This window comes from Pungitius pungitius, chromosome 16, assembly GCF_949316345.1.
Source record: "Pungitius pungitius chromosome 16, fPunPun2.1, whole genome shotgun sequence".
Lineage (NCBI taxonomy): Eukaryota > Metazoa > Chordata > Actinopteri > Perciformes > Gasterosteidae > Pungitius > Pungitius pungitius.
Window position 1 is genome coordinate 14,810,694 of NC_084915.1, and position 6,358 is coordinate 14,817,051.

A 6,358-nucleotide genomic window follows, 5' to 3' on the forward strand; every position below is an offset into this window, starting at 1 on the left:
AAAGTAGTGCGTGAGCGTGATTAGTTATGAGGGACGTCACGGGCTCGTGCCTCCGTAAAGAATGAGAGATATGTCGATATATAGATATGTATCGAAATATTTTTGACGTTTCGCGAAGGCTACAACAAATAAATAAGTATGAATGGTCAAAATAAGACAAACCCACGGACTTGACGTGGACTTCCTCCTTACATTCTCGTGCTCATTGCATGTCCATATGCTGCAGGCGCACGTGCATGTCTAAATAATGTCAACAAGAAAGCCCTCCGCCTGCAGATTTTACGCAACTGTAACGCTAGGCGAGTATCAAGCTGCTTCCCTTTCCCCAAAGCCGACGCCACCGCTGCATGTGACTCGACTGCCCCTGCGTCTGTGTGAGTTTGTGCACGCGCGGGTGCACGCGAGAGCGAGGCTAACCGACACGTGCCAGCGTGCGCGTTTTGTGTTAGCGCGCACACCCGAGACGGATCGCGGAGAGGATAAAAAACATTTTTTTTTTTTTTAAGTATACGACTCTCCTCTCTCTCCGCCCACCTCCTCGGGTTTTAATAACCTTCCGTTCCACCCGAGAGGAGAAAGGTCTCCGTGGGCAACGGAAGCTTCCGCCAAACCCCGCGAGTGATCAATGGAGACGAAAAATCCACTGACACCCCTCAAACAAATAAGGACAAGCAAAGGCGACCTGCCTTCCCGCAGCTCCGTCTCTGCGGGCGATGGGGAGCGGAGTGAGCAGTGGGAACGCGTGCGTGCGTGCGTTCGTACGCGCGCGCGCGTGTGTGAGCGCGGCTAAACGGAGGGAGATGGATGACGGAAATTTAGGTGAGAGATGTGCAGGTTATGGAGAAATAATCACTCGCCGGGAACAGTGCCTTTGAATTGTAAAATCAGGTATATTGACGGAATGCCCCCAAGCCCCTCCCCCCTCCGTTTGTGCATCCATCACGCAGTGATCATTTGTTTTGCCTCACACAAAGTAAGAGCATCAACTGTGGGGAAGTGGTATTCAGGAGCAATGTGCGGCAGAGTCACTCTGGCAGCAGCTTTAACGCGCGTGCGTCGGTTCTGTGCCCGTTTGTGTTCGTGTGCGCAATAAATCTTGCCGGCATGTTTTTAGTATAGCTTCCCATTTGACCTTTGGAAGTTATGACATTCACACTTTACTGTAACCCTGATCTGATGTGTGTGTAAGTGTACAACCTCCTCAGGCCGCCCTTGTGGAGCCTCTTCCCAGAGTGAATAGTACGTTCGACCCTGATGTTTTCTTCTTTTTTTCTGTGAAATCCCTGCTTCACAATACTCAATACGCACTACGGTTCTTTTTAGAGGCTGATGAAAGTCTCAGTTTCAGTTCATTTGCAGAATATAAGGTGCATTTTAAGCAGGTCAGGTGTAAGAGGGTTTTTTTTCTTCTCACTTTTATTTATTCATTTATTTTCTTGATTGGACCACAGCACTCTAAACAATCTGAAACGTGGTGTTACTGGATTGGAGATTCCTTCCGTCAGGTGTGCTCTGCTCCTCTGTGAAGCGGCCACTCAAGACGGCTTGCAGGTAGGACTCCAACTGAGCCTCCAGGGGAGAGAGAAAGAGATAGAGAGAGAGAAATGAACCCCATGTGCCATTCTTCAGCTCAATTACTGCAGTAAAGCTTGCTTTGTGCTTACCTTTTTGGCCCCTCGGGCTTTTGCTTTTCCCAGTGCCAGCCGGTTGGAAGCTGCTGCTCTGGCTCTTGAACCCGGACTTGGTGCCTCGCTGCTTAACAGCGTCTCATTTCCCTTCTCCTAGAGCTCCTGGTTTCCTCTGTTATCTCTATTCCACCATATCTGGAAGGAGCAGGCCAATTGAGACCTTCCTCAGGTGTGGATGAATCCATTTTCAGTGCCGAGAGGAGGAGAACTACTCAAAGCAAATGGGGAATGAAGGAAAGTAGATGCCCGGCATGCGGAAAGAAGACGATCCGGCCAAATGGCTGATGCCCTTTAAACAATTTGACCGGTGGACGCAGACATTCTGGCTGTGGTTCTCTTTTCACGGAGCACTAAGAGCTGACTTGTCTCAATCAGACGTCCTGAGGAATAAATCAGGCTTTTGTAAACGGGCAAAAGAGGGCTACCCCTCTGTGAGCTGCTCTCTGCAATCAGCTGGGAACTGGCGTCTCCTGTTTCAGGCCGGTGTGTGACACACGAGGACGCACACACGCACGCACACACACACACACACTTATACGCACACACACACGCGTTCACATCTTCACTCACTCATGCATTCTAACTGTTTCTGGACACAGACGTGTGCATGCTTATACTCTTTCAGTATAATTTTACAAAATGCTGATGGGTACGTTTCTTATAGCAAATAATAAAATCAGGGAGGTCAGTATTGGCATACTTATTGAAGTATTCTGCTTAAGATGTTTCAGTCATTCATTTTGTATCAATGCTGCCAGTACATTTATGAATCATTTGATCCTAAAACGTCATCAGCAGGTTTTCATTACTGATGCAAACAAACCTTTAACTGCACTGGAATGCACACATGGGCGTTGTTAACTTGTGTATTAATATACCTGTCAATCATGTGAGAGGCGTTTGCAAGTTTCAGTGTTTAACATTGTGGGGGTGGTACATTGTGTACTTTTAAACACATTGTGGGAAAAGCTACTTCTTTTTCGCCGGCGCAATAGTGTGCTGCACTTTGGAAACAGCCGTCTCTGTTCTAACAAATTACAGATTATGGTCAAAGTCTAGTCCAGATTTTTAAATTACCGTTTCTCTCCTCAGTAATCTGTCTTTTTCCCTCTTTGTTCTGAGAACATCGTTATATTTTATTTAATATCATTCATAACAGATTAAACTACCCTTTGGCCATAAAGCATTTGGGAAATAAGGTTTTTCTGTTGATCCACTGCCCAGTGAAATTAATAATTCCATCTGTAAATTATAATCTCCCAAATAACTTTACTTACAAATTAACAAAAAAAGGCTTAGTTAGAAAGGAGACGCACAGAACCTCCAACTCCACTGCTGCATTTCCACCGCTTGCTGTTACACTCACAACTGGTCATTACGGAACATTACGTTTCATTTAGCTGACACTTTAATCCAAAGTGATTTACATTAAGTGCATTCAACCATGAGGCCACAGACCCACAACAACAAGATGCAAGAAAGCCCAATTCGTTCAAAACAGCCAAACTACAAAGTGCACATAAATGAACGCTGCACATAAATCCTACACACGAATGCCACACATAAACACTACTAGTTGTTATCCTATAAGTAATTAAGGATTCATACATTTAAAATGTGTCTATAAACCTATCAATCTCCAAAATAATGTCCTAATTTAACAATTGTAAAAATAGATGCAGTGTAAGATAAACCGAGTACTTTTTTCAAAATGCACATAGCACACATGCGTGCATGCACATGCATTCTGAACAAATATTCATCTATTTACAACATATGTACACTGGTAAATATTTGGAAATAAACAAGCCCCGCCCCCTGCCCCAGGAGGCAAATCCTAAGCTAAAGCTTCAGATTCTGCAAATCTCTTCCGGCAACTGCACTAGGCAACTAGTTGACCTTGTCGCCCTCAAACCTCAAACATTTGGCAATGAAACACCATAATATATAAATACTGTTGGGATGAACACCAACATTAGTCACTGGTCCTCCCTATTTTTTAGAATACATGTATGTGCCAACCTGGTGTTAAGGCTTGGGAGACACACCCACACACAGTACACTATTGATTTTTCTGTACACTAAGACACCCCCATGGACTTCAGTGTTGTACTTGTATCCATGTGATCTGTGTGGGTGTGTACATGGATACATATACAGGCCGACCCTGCACACACATGTGTGTAAATACTCTGTCAGCTTCATTTCTCAGCATGCTCCAATAGTCACTTCTCCTCAAACCCACTGTGTAGACCCTAATATTCTACATCAACGCCTATGCAGACAAAGCAGGAGTTTCTCTTTTGAAAAATATATAGGCTATTTAGGCACACAGCTGGTACTTTTTCAGTAAAATGTAATGTTACACTGCCATTTCATGCTGTAGGATTCAGTAGTTTCCCACTCACTGGTAATAGAGTCCTTAACAGCGTCCTATGAAATCGTTTATATTCAGACTCCTTTTCATTACTGCTCCCACAGAGTCAGGAGGTGTAAGTCGTGTCAGTATCACAGAGGGATTATTGATTGAGCATCTACACTATATGACGTGATCATTTATTTTTGGGAAGTCATTGAGACGACTATAAGGAATCACAAAATGGTCACAAAGTGACATAAAATGACAGTAATACAGACCAGCTCTCCAAATTGAGTTAAAAGATTTTAGCAAGTGATTTATATTATTTTTTTTATTAAAATAAAAGCCTATTGACTGTAAGTGTAAGATGTCAAAGTCAATCTGATTATACTCATTTTATTAATCTTCCCTTTTTTAAAACTGTGCTCTCGTCTTACTTACTTACTTTTTATTTGTATTTCATCCAAATAGTTTTTTGCCTTGGATCGCTTGATGTTGTGCATCTTAAACCTGCTCCCCACTGAATCGTCCCGCTGTGAAGTTCATCTGTAGCTCTAGACGTGTGTTCCCAGCCTCTTCAATACAGCCTCTAGTGGCCATTAGATGAATTGCCTCTTTGGACACCCTGCAGATGCTTCAGATGCTTCAGCTTTCTGCGAGAACTCCACGATGTTTGTGGTCATCATCCAAATGCCTCTGTGGTAAAGAACACATCTGCCCACATCTGGCCCTGATCTCTACCTCTCTCTCTCTCTCTCTCTCTCTCTTTGTTTCCCCACCTCATCATCTCCAGGTTCACCTCCATACTTGCTCTTCTCTCTTCCCCCCCTCCAAAAAAAACCCCCCTGATGCCAGCCAGTGCATCCACTCTTAAACACATGCACTACAAACAGCACTGTGGGTAGAGCCAGTAGGGCCACTGAGCGGAGGCAGACCGCACAGCAGCAGCAGCAGCGCTCTCACTCGTCAGTTTACATAACGCTGATTATAACCCTGAGATTTATCCAACCAACGAGCAACAGTTTAGTTTGGCCTGGGCATTAAAATCTCAGCGACCATCTGTTCCACTGCTTAGTTGCTTTCCTTCAAATACTTTTTTTTTTTTTTCTCCGCCCACTGATTCCGGTGTCGCTCACACATCACGCAGCAGTAATGTGAGATTGCTTTGTGTCTTCCACTAAATTACTGCGCTGTATTAATATAAATGTTGATCCTTGATCATCATCCGGTGGAGATACGTGATAGGTAAGGCCAAAATAAAGTTTGTATTGTATATGGAGCTACACATTTACAGATAAATATATAGTAAACACTTTTTCTATTTTTTAGCAGCAGGTAAGTCATAACTCACCACAATGTATATCTTAAATTCACATAACTCTACCTTTACATACATGTTTGATCTTGTGATAAAAGAGATATTTTGCATGGATCCATCTTCTCTTTATTTATGTCTACATTTAGCATACTTTCATAATGCTTTTTCTTTCATCCCTTGCACGGATGTTTCTTTTAAGTCACGCTTATTCCTGAAATAACTCGCAGATGTTGAAAATGTACCTACTTACCTTTTCATGTCTCCATAACATAAGCGGACTGTACACATCAGTGTTTAGTGCAAGTGTTTATCACAGCAGGATTTGCGCTGATGCTGCAGCTGGGCTGCGCCTTTATGGGACAATTAATGTGTGATGATTTCAGTGGTCATTAGTGCTGTTAGGAGTTAACAGGATGTTATAGTTGAAGAGCTCTCCCCTGCGGTGGACCTCGCTTCTGTAGTGTCCTTCCTTTCGACCGATATTTCCTCAGAGTGCGGTTTACGCGTTCACATTACAGTAATGCATCATAAACTGTTATTCCTCTCCAGATGTGATGGAGAAATTGCAATGCAGCACCATGAATGTAACTATGGCGATTACACGGAATGACAGTTCCCCTCAAACATCCCACTCATCCAAAAATAAAGACACAGAGAGAGAGAGAGAGAGAGAGAGAGAGAGAGAGAGAGAGATGCTCTCTGATTGTTAGCACAAGGTAATGAAACACTGAAAAGGTGACATTATCAACATGTGGGCTGAGAGATTCAGACTGTTACTGCCTCTATTTCTGGAAGTGTAGGAGTATTTGTGTATGCATGTCTGTGTGTGTGTGTGTGTGTGTGCTGGCATTGTGATTGAGAGAGAAACGGATGGTGTCAGAGTGTGCGTGCATGTGTGTGCCTCTCTCTGTGTGTGTGTTTGTGTGCACGTGTGCAAGTGTGATAGAAAGAAAGTGACATAATAAAAAACTGAAAAATAAGGAGGGATCGGAG